The sequence below is a fragment of the Oryctolagus cuniculus genome, chromosome 21 (assembly GCF_051225735.1).
Source record: "Oryctolagus cuniculus isolate XC-2025 breed Fujian yellow rabbit chromosome 21, ASM5122573v1, whole genome shotgun sequence".
NCBI classification, from domain to species: Eukaryota; Metazoa; Chordata; class Mammalia; order Lagomorpha; family Leporidae; genus Oryctolagus; species Oryctolagus cuniculus.
In genome coordinates, this window is record NC_142887.1 from 42,893,891 (window position 1) to 42,911,761 (window position 17,871).

Consider the following 17,871-nt stretch of genomic DNA (forward strand, 5'->3'; position numbering starts at 1 on the left):
TTATAAATAACTCTTCCAAAGCCTGATTTCATCTAGTTTGGATAAATTCCCATGGGTGGGATTGCTGGGTCATATAGTAGATCTATTTTCAGATTTCTGAGGAATATCCTTACTGTCTTCCATAATGGTTGTACTACTTTACATTCCTATGAACAGCGTATAAGTGTGCCTTTTCTCCAACATCCTTACCAGCATTTATTATTTTTTTTCATTTTTGGATGATAGACATTCTAACTGGGATGAGATGAAACTTTATGGTGTTTTTGCATTTCCCTGATGGTTAGTGATGCTGAGTATCTTTTCATGTGTCTGTAGGCCATTTGTATTGATTGCATCCTTTGAAAATTTTCTGTGCATGTCCTTTGCCCATTTCTTAACTGCATTATTTTATTGAAGTTGAGTCTCTTAAGATCTTTATGAACATCAGATTGTTGTACCTGAGTGAGTGCAAACAAAAGAGCTCCACAGATTGATAAAATTTGGTGGTCCTTTATTGCGGGTGGTGGAGAGTGGGCTCATGCCCTAAAGAACTCTCGACCCTGAAGCCCAAAGCAACAGGGTTTACAAAGGCAAAAACCACAAAATCGGGAGGGGAATTCATGCTTGCTAGGAATAGGGGGGAATACATGGTTACTGGTTACTGGTTACTGACCTAAAACCTATGTGAAACTAGTATCAATTATAATCTAGTATCAATAAGCTAGTATCAATAAGCTAGTATCAATTATATTGACAACACCAGTTACAATCTTAACAATTCCAATTATAATCTTGACATTAATCCAGGTATTGGTTTTAATCATACGTAGGACTTAGACAAATTACAGTTTTTATCATTAACCCAGGTGTAGTCTATCCACTTCCAAGCTTGAGCGATCATGCTAGGGGGTTTCTGTGCTCTGCCAAGTGAGATGTAGTGGACTGCTATTATTCAACTGTTTTAGATCATAGTCTCAGACCAGAGTCTCATGGTGTGGGGGGGGCACCTTCCCAGAATGGAGTCTCAAGTGCTCCAAAATGGAGTCCCTACTGTCAAGGTGTTACGTCAAGATATTAACCCTTTATCAGTTATATAGTTTGCAAATATTTTCTACCACTCTTCACTTTGCTTAGTGTTTCCTTTGCAGCACAAATCTTCTAAGCTTGATGTAATCCCTTTTGTCTCTTTCTGCTTTCATTGCCTGTGCTTCTGGGGTCTTTACCAAGAAGTCTTTCCTATGCTAATATCTTGCAGTTTTCCCAATATTTTCCTCTAGTAATTTGTTGATATCAGGCCATAGATTTAGAGTCATGATCAGTTGTGAGTTGATTTTTGTATGGGTGTAAGTACAGGTTTTGTTTCATATGTCTGCATGTTGAGATCCAATTTTCCCAACACTATTTGTTGAAGAGACTGTCCTTTCTCCAGGGATTGATTTTAGCTCATTTGTCAAAGACTAGTTGGTTGTAGCTGCATGGATTAATTTTTTTGGTTTATATTTTGTTTCATTGGTATACATGTCTTTTTCTGTTCCAGTCCCAGGCTGTTTTGTTTGTAACTGCCCTGTAGTATGTCTTGAAATCTGGTCTTCTGATACTTCCAACTTTTTCTTGTTTAATGTTGCTTTAGTTATTTGGGGGTCTCTTGTGTTTCTACACAAATTTAAGCATTCTTTTTTTCTAGATATGAGAAGAATGTTCTTGGAGTTTTGATTGGGGTCTCATTGAATCTATAAATCGCTTTGGGTAGTATGAACATTTTGATGATATTATTTTTTCCAGTGCACAAACATGAAATATTTTTCCATTTTTGTGTGTGTTCTTCTATTTCTTCCTTTAATGTTTTTCAATTTTCATTGTGAAGATCTTTCAAATTCTTAGTTAAATTTATTCCAAGGTATTTAATTTTTTAGTAGGTATTATGGTTGGTATTGTACTTACAAGTTCTCAGCCTGAATTCATCAAATACAAATATATTTAGCTTATCCAATTCCCAAAGGATTCAAAGTTCACTTTTTTGGTACATTATAAAAATTGTATAAGGAGTTGTTAATTATCCATCCCAGATAATAATTCCTGTCAGATCCTTCATAGAAAGATACAATTATAAATGTGGATGTTAGTTATAAGTGTAGGTGTTGATGAATCTGCCATAGTTTACTGTGGTATTTTTGGTTAAATTTTAAGTCATTCCTGATTACAAACTGATGAGTATCATAATATTTGTGGCAGTGAAGTGTGCTCATAACTTAACATTCCTACTTTCTCTGAATTCTGAATGGTTCAAGCTGGACATGGAAAGAAGTCAAAATGTAAGCTTTCTAGCCCACAGAGTTGTTGGTCTTGGTGCTTAGCAACAAAGATTCCTTTCCATTGCCCTAGTACATTACATTGCATCCTTACCTAGTCACTTACAGAGCACAGGTTTTTTGCTAAATTTACAGTATAAAAAAGGGCAGACAAGAACCCATGTTCTCATAGGCATCCTAGAAAAGTGCTAAATAAAGAAAAAGGGGGGTGGTAGCTCATTGCCTCTTTCATCTCTCCATTCATGCAAGTCATTCATAAATCCCACATAGAGGAACAAGTGAGCAGGGGTCAGGAGCAGTGCTCTAATGTTTAGGCATTTTACTTTGTGGAGGGGGTTGTATCCTTGTCAGCCTACATTCAAAAAAGATACTCTGTCCCAGGAAAACAAGAAGACTAGGAAATTCAGCATACCCAAATTGTTTCTTTTAATTTTAAAGACTCTCTTGTGTCCAACTGTGGTCACTATGTTAAAAGGAATATTTAGAAGACTGTGAACATTTTGAATGTTGAGCAAGGAGTTGCTCTCCTATGACATGGGTGAATCTATTGTAAGAACAACATGCATGAGTACATTCTTATAGAATATTTCTGCAGTGGTTTTTGAGTTCTTACAGATTTGAGTTTTATAAAATGATGCCAAATCATTATATTTACTTGTTTACTCAAGAGACACAAATATTTTTCTTTAAAGTGAAGAAACAAATTGTAAATGTTGAGAAGCAATTAATTTTGGGATGTGGTAATTTGGAATAACCAGTAAGGATGGCTAATATATATATATATACATACATATATGTACAAATTTAAAATGCAAACCAAGAAGTGAAAAATGTTTTTGTTACTTTAAAAATGAACGTTATAAATTCTCTCCTTAAACTATATTTCACCAGGTACGTGGCTCACAAGGCTAATCCTCCGCCTGCAGTGCTGGCACCCCAGGTTCTAGTCCCGGTTGCTCCTCTTCCAGTCCATCTCTGCTGTGGCCCAGGAGAGCAATGGAGGATGGCCCAAGTGCTTGGGCCCTGCACCCACATGGGAGATCAGGAGGCCATAGTGGCCATTTGGTGGGTGAACCAATGGAAGGAAGACCTTTCTCTCTGTCTCTCTCACTGTCTAACTCTGCCTGGCAAAAAATAAATAAATAAATAAATAAATAAATAAATAAATTTTGCCTTGTACACTCTCAGTTCTTATTCTGAAGATGTTAAAGTGTATCACATTTTTATTGAGAAGCAAAGAAAAATGTTCCATTTTAGAATATTAAAAACATACAATTTAAATTTTGCTGAACAGTTTGTAATAGTTGAATTTGTATTTTTAGGCATAAATATGTTTTCTTATTGATGTATTATGACAGATATATTATTTTCATGGTAGTGGAATGTATGAGGTAAATGATCCAACAGATTTGTTTTCATTAGATCAAACTTTCCATGGGGTACCTAAACTTAGAATGAGTTTGATATCACAACACTATTTACATTCTCTGTAAGAAAAATAAAGGACATTTGTCCCTAGATTTCAAATCACAGAATGAGATAGTCCAATTTATTTTTGGTTCTCAGTGAGGTATTGCTGTGTTTTATAACACCATGCTTTCATGAAAGATAGATTTTTATTCAAAAGTTCACATTTGTACCACATTTTTTTTCTGTAGGTCTAAAATTTTTCTAAAGGTCAATCTTTCTATAAAAAAGTTCATATGTGTTGCCTGATGTAATCAATTTCTTTTTTTCTAGATTTATTTTTATTTATTTGAAAGACAGAGTTATATAGAGAGGTAGAGACAGAGAGAAAAGTCTTCAATCTGCTGGTTCACTTCCCAATTGGCTGCAAAAGCCGGAGCTGAGCTGATCTGAAGCCCGGAGCCAGGAGCTTTTCTCAGGTCTCCCACATGGGTGCAGGGGCCCAAGGACTCGAGCCATCCTCTGATGCTTTCCCAGGTGCATTAGCAAGGAGCCAGATCAGAAGTGGAGCAACTGGAACTCAAACCAGCACCCATATGGGATGCTGGCACCCTAGGTTGGGGTTTTAACATGCTGTGCCCTGTAATCAATTTCTAAAGTGTATACACTGACAAGAAGAATTACACAAAGTACACTCATCTAACAAGGCATATCTTTGCTAAATTTAAAGACAATGGCTTTACCTGCTACACGTAATGCTAGCCTCAAGTATTTGCTTTGGAGCAATACTCATCTGCAGTTTTCATAGGTTTTATCAGAAAGTATCATTTGATAGTAAATCCTTTTAGTGAATATATGAAATAGATCAAACATTGAATTTGTGAAAAAAAATGGCTGCCATTCAGATCATGCCAAGTCTAAGGCTTTGCCACTTCATGATTATATATCCTTGGGCAAACCAGTTACTTACCTCTTCATGCCTCAGTTGCATTTTCTTTAAAGTTAAAATAACAGGAGCTACCTCCATTTTTCTGGAAACATAAAATTCAGGAAACATCACCTGGTATAAAATAAATGTTAGCAATTATTATTATTATCTATTCACATTTTCCTAAATAAAGGTATTTAAATATCTGTGCCTTTATGCTTAATGTTGTAGTGTACACATTTAGATACAACTCAAAATTTATTTGAAATTATATACATTCAAGTTTTGTAAAACTTCATATTTTGCTTGACATGGTAACTCAAACTAGATTCAATTCCTTTTAATTTGATGAGTGAGCCATTTCTTATCTAATTCCCTGGATAATGTAACTTATTCACTCATTTGTGCTTTGTGATGATACCTGCCTCTTTGTCAAAACAGTAACTAAACTGCATCCTTTTTGGTCAAAAATAAATCAATAGAGTAAATTGGTATTTAAAGAAAGGGACTATTCTTTGGCAGTAATCTTAAACTAGCACATTGATGCACTTTGGTAAGTGCATTGGAGACTTGCTGATTGTGTATGTACATTTGTGAATGTATGTATGGTACATGGGTATGTGTGTGTGTGTGTGTGTGTGTGCTCAATTTAAAGCTACAATAAAATTGTAGCATTATCCAAAGAAATAATTCTAGAAAATCATAGTTTGCAATGATTTTTGCTCTTTGGAGATTATGATGTTTAGATGATGCCTAAAGTTTCTGTGAATTTTTTTCAGAATTCTAGTAATATACAACACTGAAATTCATAAAGAAGGGGAAAATAGTTGGGTTCAAAGATATCATTAGACTACAGAACCAATCAGCCATAATTCAGGCCTCCAAATTAAACTACTTGTATGAGAAAATTTAAGTAGTTGTACTGATGTCACATATTGTTTGCAAACAAATGTATCTTTTTAAAAATTATTTATCTATTTACTTATTTATTTGAAAGCCAGAGTTACACAGAGAGAGAAGAAGAGGCAGAAAGAAGAGAGATAGGTCTTCCATCTGCTGGTTCACTCCCCAATTGGCTGCAATGACTAGAGCTGCACTGACCCAAAGCCAGGAGCCAGGAGCATCTTCTGGGTCCCCCATGCGAGTTCTGGGGCTCATGGACTTAGACCATCTTGCATTGCTTTCCCAGGCCTTAGCAGAGAGCTGGCTCAGAAATGGAGCAGCCGGGACTCAAACCGGCATCCATTTGGGATGCTAGCACTGCCAGGCTGCAGCTTTACCCGCTATGCCACAGTGCCAACCCCAAATGTATATTAATATTACTGTATTTGGTAAACACATAACATTAGTGTTAAAAGAATAAATAATTATAAACCTCAGTGAAGGCAATTTGTCATTAGGTAACAAAACCATGCAATGCATTCAATTGATTTCTAGTCTAGATATTTTTTCATAAAGAAATTTTAAACAAAATTATATTGATGCCAAAATATTCACAATAGAATGATTCCCTGAAGTGCAAACATATGGTAATCATTTACATTGGATGATTGCTTGATAAAATACATCGATAAATTTCATGTAGTCTATCATTTAATAAATCCTTTAAATTAATTGAATTAGTTTGAGGATATGCTTTGAAGAGCGTCTATAAAATGTGTAGGGCAATAATTTATACTGACAATCATAACTTCCCCCACCCACCCATAACCCTCCTATTTCCTGCTCCCTCTCCCATCCCAGAAGATTACAAAATTGTATGAAGGACATTTGTACAGTAAACAAATATACTGATTTCCAATGCAATATTTGAATACTTGAAGCAGGAAAGCTAAGTACTTCTTTGCCAAAATAACATGTTTTGTCCAGTGTAAAACCCATTTGCCATCCCAATACACAAAGGGATTTGGGGCAAGAAGGAAAAAAGAAGTCCACACATGCGGAAATTTTAAGCAAAACAAAATAGAGAATGTATTTAGTTTCATGAAAATCACACAAGAATTAATAGTATTCCACCCATTTCCAACAAATATTTTTAACTTTAATGAATGAATGAATTTTCAGTTACATAGCAGAAAGCTTCTACCCTCTCCCATAAAACTGAAAGAGAAATTTTTTAAAAGTAAAAACTGATGAAAGAATTCTGCAATACATGTTAATGTTAAGTAGCCCAGCAGAGTTTATTTAGAAATACAAACACACACACAGAAAATAAATACATTAAAATCTTACTGAATAGTCCAGTAATAATTCAGGATCCAATATGTGTGCAAAAGATTCTGGATTTCCCACTCACTTTGTATAGGAAATGATGTGCTTTGCTATGTAGCATGTACCTGTAGATTCCTGAACACCTCCACTTTGCTTCTTACCCTGAGTCCCAGCAAATACAGGAACACAGCTGTTGAGTCATTCATTTTCTGGATTTGAGAATATCAAAGAATTAATGAGTATAGAAAGTTGTACAGCAGAGACCAAGAATGTCCAAGGGAGGTCACGTAAATCAATTGAACAAGTCAAACTACTATGAATGTATACTGAATGCTCTGTTTTTAATATGTCTTACTTACCTAAAAAAGACATGAGGGCTATTGCTCTCTCTCTTAATACAACTAAGGAGAAGATATCACCAATGCTCGAGAAAAATGAATACACAGCAGAGCTAATACAAAATCCCAAAAATCCAAAATAGAAAAACTGGATATGCACTCTTTACACACACCCTGAAGTGACAATGAAGTAGAACAAATCTAAAATTAGAAAAAAATCTTTTTTTAAAGATTTATTTATTTATTTTAAAGTCAGAATTACACAGAGAGAGGCAGAGAAGAGAGAGGGGTCTTCCATCCACTGGTTCACTCCCCAGTTGGCTGCAATGGCCAGAGTTGTGCCAATCCAAAGCCAGGAGCAAGGAGCTTCTTCCAGGTCTCCCACATGGGTGCAGGGGCCAAGGACTTGGGCCATCTTCTACTGCTTTCCCAGGCTATAGCAGAGATCTGGATCCATATGAGCTGCCAGCACTACAAGTGGTGGCTCTACCCACTATGCTACACCACTGGCCCCGAAAATTCTTGTCAAATTAAGAATATTTAACCTTTGTTTTAGAATGAATAATTAAAATATCTAAACTGGGGGAATACATCATTTCTTTCTTTAGAAATCAGAAGAGAAAAAGAACACTTCAAGGCTACTCTGACACCACACAGAAGGAATGGAGAATCATGACCTCAATTAGCCTAGGGACAGAATAAAAGGGAGGGAAATAGGAACAACAGAATTAAGATGAATAAGCTTTGACAGCTGAGAGAATCTGAATGTAAAGAAAAGGCATCCAGTTAACTGAAACAATAGAGATAAGTCTGAGAGGAAAAAACATTGTTAAGACATATTAATGGGGCCAGAGCTGTGGCTTAGTAAAGTAAAAAAAAATCTAAAATTTGTTTTTAAATTATATAATTAAAAAAGATAAAAAAGATGTTCAATCTTAAGTCTCTACAGCATAAGATATACATCAATTTTCCCAGGTTCTATTTGCATTAATTAACAAAGTTTCATGGGTATAATCACTAGAGTGGCTCCAATAAGTCTTTTTTATAAAAATTATTTTTTAGTTTGACAGGCAGAGTGGACAGTGAGAGAGAGACAGAGAGAAAGGTCTTCCTTATTCTGTTGGTTTACCCCCCCAGTGGCCACTGCGGCCAGTGTGCTGTGGCTGGCACACTGCGCTGATCCAAAATCAGGAGCCAGGTGCTTCCTCCTGATCTCCCATACAGGTGCAGGGCCCAAGCACTTGTGCATCCTCCACTGCACTCCTGGGCCATAGCAGAGAGCTGGACTGGAAGAGGAGCAACTGGGACAGAATCTGGCTCTCCCAGCAGGACCAGAACTCAGTGTGCCTGCGCTGCAGGTGGAGGATTAGCCTATTGAGCCATGGCACCTGTCTCCAATAAGTCTTAACCTGGGATGCAAGTAAATTTAACAAGGATACTCAATAGGAATTTTAGAAGAATTCCAAAATATGTATCTGAATAAAAATAAGTACTTTATTTGGTACATCTCATATTAACTATACTATTGTCTAAATTTCCAATTGTCAGATGTACTAAAAAAATCCCAGAAGCAGCAGAGTTGGTCCAACATGATGAAGAATAAAATAAAATTTTTCAGTTAAAACTTGCCTAGAGAAAATGAGAATTCACAAATCCCAGATTAAAATAACCAAGAAGGCCCAATAAAAGAAAACTCAATGTCATCATACACTAACATTTATTACCTCAGATTTATTTAGTAAAAAGGTGATTATTCCAGCTATATCCCATTAGGTAGCCCAATTTTACCTGCTAAATCCATTAAAAGAAAAAGCACCTCATGATATATTACTAAAATCATATTGCTATATGCCATCCACCATGTCCCCTGTATCTTATACTTAATGTTAACAGATCTGATGAAATCAATAAATAAATGATGTGTCTTAACCAAGTGTGGGAAATGCATTTTGCTCCAAGTTTTTCCAAAAACCCCTCAGTCTCAGTTTGCCTTCACCTTGAAAAGACACTTCTGAGGTTTACAAATCAGTCCAGCTTCATTGGGCCTCCCTCCAATGAAAGGGGCTAAAATCCATCAAAATAAACTCTAGGCACTGTCCTTGTGCTCCCAGCAGTCATTAGGGGAGTAAATGAGCATATGGAAGACCTTTCTCTGTCTCTTCCTCTCACAGTCTGTAAGTACACCTGTCAAATACATAAATAAATAATTTATATATATACATTTATTTATATATTTATGTATATAAATATATTCAATATAAAATATATTATAGTTTAACATACAATATATTATATAATATATAATAATTATAAACAGATATTATATAATTTATTATTAATATTTTATATAATATACATATATATTATTGAGATGACTTCAAAAACCAGCGTGTGTCCAGTTTGAAACCAGGAGCTTCTCCTCCGCTCTGTGTCGCAGCAACCCAGGCACTTGAACCATCTTTCACGGCTTTTTCAATCCATTGGTAAGGAGCTGGATCAGAAATAATTATATATTTATATATAAATAATAAATTCATATATAATTATATATTTATAATAATTATATGTAATTCTATATTATGTATAGAAATATATAATATAATATATATTATAATATATAAATATATATATGATGGACCAAAATGTAGTATTCTCCTTTTGGCAGAAGGGACAGACTCCAACATCTACTGTCTATGTCAGTATGTCAGCATAATGCAGGAGGTAACCCCTCTACCAAATAAGAAAAGCTATTTCAGTTCAGCTGGACATCATTCTGCTGACTGTTGACCTTATTACTGTTAGTCTGGATGCTTTCATTGGTTGCAATCCAGAGACCCAATTTTCCCATAGATATAAACATCAGCAAACAAGAAAATTGGGTAAGAAAAGCTTAAGCTCAGAGTTATGATTAATAACTATTTTAACAAAATTTCTCAGATCCCATCTAATCCAAACCTTGGACAATTGGGAGCTGTTGTACTTGGCCCACCCATAATTGAAACGGATTCTAAATCCTTCAACTGCAAGGAGAGTATCATAGACATTAATGCTCCAAATGGATCCAGTTCCCTGCTAATGTGTCTGGAAAAGCAGCACAGGGTGACTCAAATATTGGGGCTCCGGCACCCATGTGAGAGACCTGGAAGAAGCCCCCAGCTCCTGATATCAGTCTGGCCTAGCCACAGTCACTGCAGCCATTTGAGGAGTGAACAAACCAGGAGGAAGATCCATCTCTCCCACTCTCTCTTTCTAGTGCTGCCTTTCAAATTCATAAATAGATCTTTAAGAAAATAGATCACTTCAATAAATTTGCCATTGCTCAGTCATGATGACTTTTACTACCTTCAGTTCTTTTTCAAAAGATTTATTTATTGGAAAGACAGAAAGAGGAGCTGGTGGTTGTGGTGCAGTGGACAAAGTTGCTATCTGTTACATTGGCATCCTGTATGTGCACCAGTTCAAGTACCAGCTATTCCATTTCTGATCCAGCTCCTTACCAATGGACTGAAAAAGCAGGGAAAGATGGCCCAAGTGCCTGGGATGCTGCCACGCACATTGCAGGAGAAGCTCCTGGCTTCAACCTGGCCACACTCTGGCTATTAAAGTCATCTCAAAAATGAATTAGGTGGTGGAAGATTTCTGTCTCTCCCTCTCTCTGTAACTCTTTCAAATAAGTAATTAAATATTTTAATATTATAAAAAAGGCAGAGAGACACAGAGAAAAAGAGAGAAGGAAAGAGAAGCAGAGAGGTCTCCCACCTGCTGGTTCACTTTCTATATGGCTACAACTGTGCAAGACCAGGTTCTCAAGTCCCCATTGAGGTTACAGTTCTCCAAATTAGATGACAGGAAGGAAAGTATTTGAGCTATTATCCGTTGCTTCCTAGGGGTATTAACATGAAGCTGATTTGGAAGTGTAGTACCCAAAACTCAGATTAGCACTGCAATATAGGATGTGGGCATCTGTTGTGACTGCTAACAAATTGGAAATCCTAGAGGAAAAATCAACAGATTCCTGGACATATACAATATACCAAAATTGAGTCATGAAGACACATAGAAAAGCTAAACAAACCAAAAACCAAGACAGAGATTGGATGAGTAATAAAGACCCTCCCAACAAGGAAAAGTCCAGGATCAGACAGCCTCACTATTGAATTCTACAGGACTTTTAAAGAGCTAATGCTTCTCAAACTATTCAACTCAATTGAAAGAGAGACAATCCTCTCAAACTCCTTCTATTAATCCTGCATCACCTTAATTCTTCAACTAGAAAAAGATACAGTGGAGAGAGAGTACTATAGAAAAATATCCCTGATGGGGGCCAGTGCCATGGCACACTGGGTTGATCCTCCACCCGTGGAGCCAGCATCCCCTATGGGTGCCAGTTCTGGTCCCGGTTGCTCCTCTTCCAGTCCAGCTTTCTGCTCTGGACTGGGAGGGCAGTGGAGGATGGCCCAAGTGCCTGGGTCCCTGCACCCACTTGGGTGACCAGGGAGATGCTCCTAACTCTGGCTTCCGATTGGGCCAGCACCACCTGTTGTGCCATATGGAGCATAAACAAGCAGATAAAATACTTATGTCTCTCTGCCTCTGCCTCTGCCTCTCCCTATAAGTAACTCTACCTTTCAAATAAATAATTCTTTGGAAAAAGTCAACAAACAATAAAGGATGGTGGAGAGGGAGAGAAAAAGGTACCCTAACCCACTGTTGGTGGGAATGAAGCTAGTACAGCCATTATGGAAGGCAGTATCAAAGTTCCTCAGAAATCTGAAAACAAACATACCATATGATCCTGCCATCTGACTCCTAGGAATTTATCCACATGAAATGAAATAGAATATGCATAGGCATGAGTTATCTGTACCTCATGTTTATTACAATTCAATTCACAATAGCTAACATGGAATCAACCCAGAAGTCCATCAACTGGTGACTGGAAAAAGAATATGAGCTATAAATACAGTGTAAAATACTATTCAGCCATAATTGTGAATGAAATCCTATCTTTTGTAACTAAATGGATGAACTGGAAAAAAGTATGCTTCATGAAAGAAGCCAGTCCCCAAAAGACAAATACCATATGTTTTCTCTGACTGGTGGTAATTAATATATAGACAACGAAAAGTAGCATATGAGTTAATATGACATTTTGAGATTTGAGTATTGTCCATAGCACTTTTCTGTACTCTTTGATAGAGTACACAACATATACTCATTGATATTTCTGCTACTACTTGCTGAATTCTTTACTTTGTAGAGGGTTAAAGCTTGTGATTCTAAAATAAAATCAAAGCATGCAGCTGTCAAAATTAAAAGAAAATAAAACGAGAAGGAGGGAGTTGGAAATATGAGACCAAGGGAAGATAGGATAGGATGTTATCAGTTTGCTCTTCAAACTGTATATATAAATTACATGAAATTTGTTCACTTAATATGCATTTAAAAATATAAACTTAACACTGGAAGAAAAAACCTGGGATCTGTGTTTTCTGGATCACCACTAATAAATTTTAGTCTTCATTTATGTCTGACCATATTTAATTTCTTATTTATTTATTTTATAAGAAAATTAACATCACCATTCCTAACAAGTCCATCCTGCTTCATCCATATCTATCAGTTCCCACTATGCTAATAATTTCTCATGAACTTAAATCCATATCATCTTAAAGTGATGTAATGTGGGGCTGGTGCTGTGGCATAGCAGATAAAGTTGCTGCCTGCAGTGCTGGCAAGCCATATGGGTGCCAGTTCAAGTCGTGGCTGCTCCACTTCTGAACCAGCTCTCTGCTATGGCCTGGGAAAGCAGTAGAAGGTGGCCCAAGTCCTTGGGGCCTTTCACACATGAGAGATCCGGAAGTAGCTCCTGGCTTCGGATTGACACAGACCAGCCATTGCGGCCAACTGGGAGTAAACCAGCAGATGGAAGACCTCTCTGTCTCTGTCTGTCTGTCTGTCTGTCTCTTTCTCTACCTCTCCTCTATTTGTGCAGCACTTTCAAATAAATAAATAAATCTTTAAGAAAAAAACCTGATTCATGTTATTATTTATGTGTTTTAGAGGCTTTCCAGATGTTGATTTCATGTGCCATGGAAACCCATTAAAATGCAAATCCTATAAGAGGCAACCCTTATAGGTAAAATCCAGTGGATGTGTTGAGAAAAACACACTAGCAATACATTTCAAAAAGCTGTAAAATGTTATAAGTTGCTGTCAAAAGCTAAAAATCTGACAATGACTCATTATGTCATTTAGTACATAATGCTGAGAAAATCAGAAGTATTTGTTAAAACTTCTGCTAAAATGCACTAGATTTATAATTTTTAAATGCATCTTTCCTAGATATAATGCAGTCCTGTACTACTTTAGAGTATCAGAAATTTAAAATGTTGGACTGGTGCTGTGGTGGAGCAGGTTAACACCCTGGACTGAAGTGCCAGCATCCCATATGGGGGCCGGTTCAATACTCAGCTGCTCCACTTCTGATCCTGCTCTCTGCTATGGCCTGGCAAAGTAGTAGAAGATGACCCAAGTCCTTGGGCCCCTGTACCCATCTGGGAGACCTGGAACTAGCTCCTGGCTCCTGGCTTCAGATCAGCACAGCTCTGGCAGTTGCAATCAATTAGGGAGTGAACATCAGATGGAAGACTTCTCTCTTTCTCTCTGGCTCTCCTCTCTGTCTGTAACTCAACTTGTAAATAAATAAATAAATGAATCTTTAAAACAATTAAGAAATTTAACATGTGAAAGGTTTTTAAAAAATGTATTTCTTTATTGTGAGGCAGAGTTACAGATATAGAGAGGAAGAGAAAGAGAGGTCTTCTATCGACTGGTTCACCCCTAAATGGCCAGAATGGCTGGAGCTGGGCCGATCTGAAGCCAGGTGCCAGAAGCCAGGAGCCAGCAGCTTCCTCCAGGTCTCTCACATGGGTGCAGGGGCCCAAGCACTCAGGGCATATTCCAGAGCTTTCCTAGGCCATTAGCAAAGAGCTGGATTGGAAGTGCAGGAGCAGGGACTCAAACTGGTGCCCATGTGGGATGCTGGTGCTGCAGGTGGATGCTTAATCTACTATGCCACAGAGTGGGCCCAGGGAAAGGTTTTAGGAAGACATCTTTCATGTAGACTAGGCTGCAATATTGCAAGGTAAGGTTTAGCTTTTATTTCCACACATCAGTATTCATCTTTTAGCAACTATAAATACTGAATATCATACATATAGACATAAATATAGGTAATTGCAGATTTTGTTGTCATTCTTTCTAATTCTTTTTTTAATGTCTCCTAATAGGCCATCTTATGGATTATTATATTGATGTTACCTGTACACAACCATCAGGCATTTCCACTGTTGAATGTGTTTATGTGTACAGGTAGTTTTGTTTGTGTGTACATGAATGCACATTTGATGGAGATAGCAGACAGTAATACTGTGAGAATTCCTAACGCTGATTTTAAACTTTCTGTCCTCTGCAGAGATGGCTGTCATTGAAGTAGACCACAGGGCCCCTTTTGCTGTTGTGAACTGAAATGTAGATTAAATGATAGATGTGTCTGTCACATCGGAGAAATACTTCTGAAAAAATCGAGCCTATTTAAGCACCTTGATCTACATTTTCAACCTCCACAACTCTGAGAAGTAAAATTCCATGATTTACATCATATTTTCTGTGGTATTTTCTTAACAAATTTATATATCCTCATTTCTGCCAGCATTTTCTGCTGTCATCTAGAAGGTCCTTGTGAGTAGCAGAGAAATATAGAAACTAAAAACTGTGATTTTAGATTACCAAGTATCTACTAACACAAAAAAGATATCCCAGAAGCAACCTACTACCATCCTCCAGGACCCAGAAAAAAAAAAAAAAAGAATGAGTCAAAATGCAGGGCAGTAGAAAAAAGTGAATAATGAAAGATCACATCAGAAGTAAATAAGGAAGGGTTTGATGCTGTGGTGTAGTGGGTTAAAGCCTTGACCTGCTGTGCATGCATCCCATATGTTGCTGTTAGGAGACCAGGTGCTCCACTTCCAATCCAGCTCCCTACTAATGCACCTGGGAAATTGGTGGAAGATGGACCGTGTTCTTGGGTGCTGGCACCCACATGAGAGACTTGGAAGAAGCATCTGGCTTTTCCAATAAATAAATAAATCTTAAAAAAATAGAAGCAGTGTTAGCACTGTTGGAAAAACAGACACATAGTTCAATGGAAAAGAATAGGCAGCTGAAATTTACCGACTTTTCTACAGGTAACTCCTATTTAACAAAGGAAAGAAAACAAACAGGAGAAAGAAGAATCCCTTTCGCAAATGGTTTAAAGGAAAGTGATTATCCATATGTAGAAACCTGAAAAGATACCCCAACACCTTATACACTATGTAAAAGCAACTCAAGGTGAATTAAAAGTCTAAATATAAAACCAAAAACTAAGTAAACATATGAGAAGCTGTAAAACATTAGCATAGACAACAGTTTTGGGTCAGATTCCAAAAGCACAAGTAACAAAATAAAATATACAAATTTGAGCATATCAAATTAAGATACATCTTCACAACAAAGTAATCAACAGAGTGAAGATACAATGGACAGAATGGCAGGAAACATTGAAAACTCTGACTATGACAAAAGATTGATAGCCAAAACATACTTATATAGAACTGGAAAAACTCCAAACAAGAAGCAAAATGTACAGTTCAGAAATGGAGAATGATCTGAATAGATGTTTCTCAGAAGAAGAAATCTCAATGGTCAAGACATAGATGAACATGCCCAATATCACTAGCCATTAGGGAAATGTAAATCAAAACCAATAGCAGACTCCATCTGTGGGAGAAGACAATGCTTGGGCTTTCATTTGTGCAACAAGTGGGTTTAGAGGACCCTGTTCACCATTAGAGGGCAGAGTCTACATGGAAGTAAGGAAACCTTAATGTTTTCCTAATGGGCTTGTTAACTTCTTGACCAATGCCTATTACTTTTGCCACAAACTTTCCAGTCTCACTACTTTCCTGCTTCTTCCTCTTCTCTGTGGCTTGCAAAAACAGTATACCTTCTATATACGGATGATACTTTTGTTTTGTTTTATTACTTCTGTCTCATGATGTTCCTCTAAGAAATCACAACCCTCCAAGTATTCATTCATTTATGCAGTCTGCAGTTTTCATGGGCTACTACATGGCAAAGTACTAGGTTAAAGGAAAGGTATAGGTCAGGAACTGAGCAAAGTTCACAATGATGAAGCCATTGGGGAAATGAACCTGATGGAAGACCTCTCTCTCTCTCTCTCTCTCTCTCTCTCTCTCTGCCTCTCCTTCTCTCTCTGTGTAACTCTGATTTTCAAATAAATAAATAAATCTTTAAAAACTAACTAAATATACTAATAACTTGGTGGCAACACCTTTCTATCAGAACATGTGAAGCACTCAAACACAGTTTGTCCCAGAAAGTCAGCCATAGTTTTCAAGGGCATGTCTTCTACTCCATTTGTGGACACCTCTGTGTGGCGTAAGGGCACTTATTTCTTCCCTTCTTCTTTCTTACCACTCTCACAGTTATAACTTCTATCGATGCTTCCACAGACCAGTCTCTATGAAATTGTAGAACTAATATCCTCCCATGTCAAAAATGTCATGGGTTTAAACACAGAACCCAAAATAAGACAAGTAACTGACCTTCTTATTTACACAGTGTGGAAAGTAAGATTCTCAGTGGATCACTGGGTAACTGTAAAGTACTGCGCAGAGAAAAACTGTAACTTATCTGTATTTATGATGCTGTAATTCTCCACTTTATGCATACTCAGATTAAATGAGCTCCCGTTAGTGGGCAGCACTGTTGCATAGTGGGTAAAGCTACTGCCTGCAGTGTCAGCATCCTATATGGGTGCCGGTTATGATCCTGGCTGCTGCACTTCCAATCCAGCTCTCTGCTGTGGCCTGGGAAAACAGTAGAAGATGGCCCAAATCCCTCATCTCCTGCACCCACCTATGAGACCTGGACAAAGCTCCTGGCTTCTGGTTGTGGATCCAAACAGCTCCAGCCATTGATCTCTGTTTCTGCCACTCTGTAACTCTGCCTTTCAAATAAATAAATAATTATTTAAAAAAACAGCTTCATCCCAGAAGAAGTTCCTGGCTACTGGCTTCAGACTGGCACAGCTCCAGCTGTTGCTACCAATTGGGGAGGGAACCATCGGATGGAAGATGTCTCTCTCTTTCTCTCTCTCTCTCTCTCCTCTCTCTGTGTAACTCTTTCAAATGAATAAATAAATCTTTAAAAAAGTAGCTCCAGTTATTGACAACACAGTAGACTTGCATTAATTTTAATTCCCTTCTCACTTTGCAAAGGGATCAGTGGCAGGTCAAAACAGTTGAGAGCCTTGCTAACAGGAGAAGAAATAGCTGAAGACAGAAAATGAAAAGCAGCCAAATACATCATCAAAGAAAGAGAAGTGGACCTCATCCAACACAAACCTTTAAAAGTGGATGCTCACAATTAACGAGTGAAACAGCTGCCCACTGAAATCTTATCTAGGGAGGGAAGATGTCCTAAGTTCTGCTTCTGTAAACTTCAGTCATAAATCTGTCCTAATAAATCTGTCCCCAGCATCTCTTTTACAATCATACTGGACCCACTGACCATTGGAAATGTGGTCCTAAGTCATGTAGGCTGCCATTTAAACCCACCAATGCTGTAACAG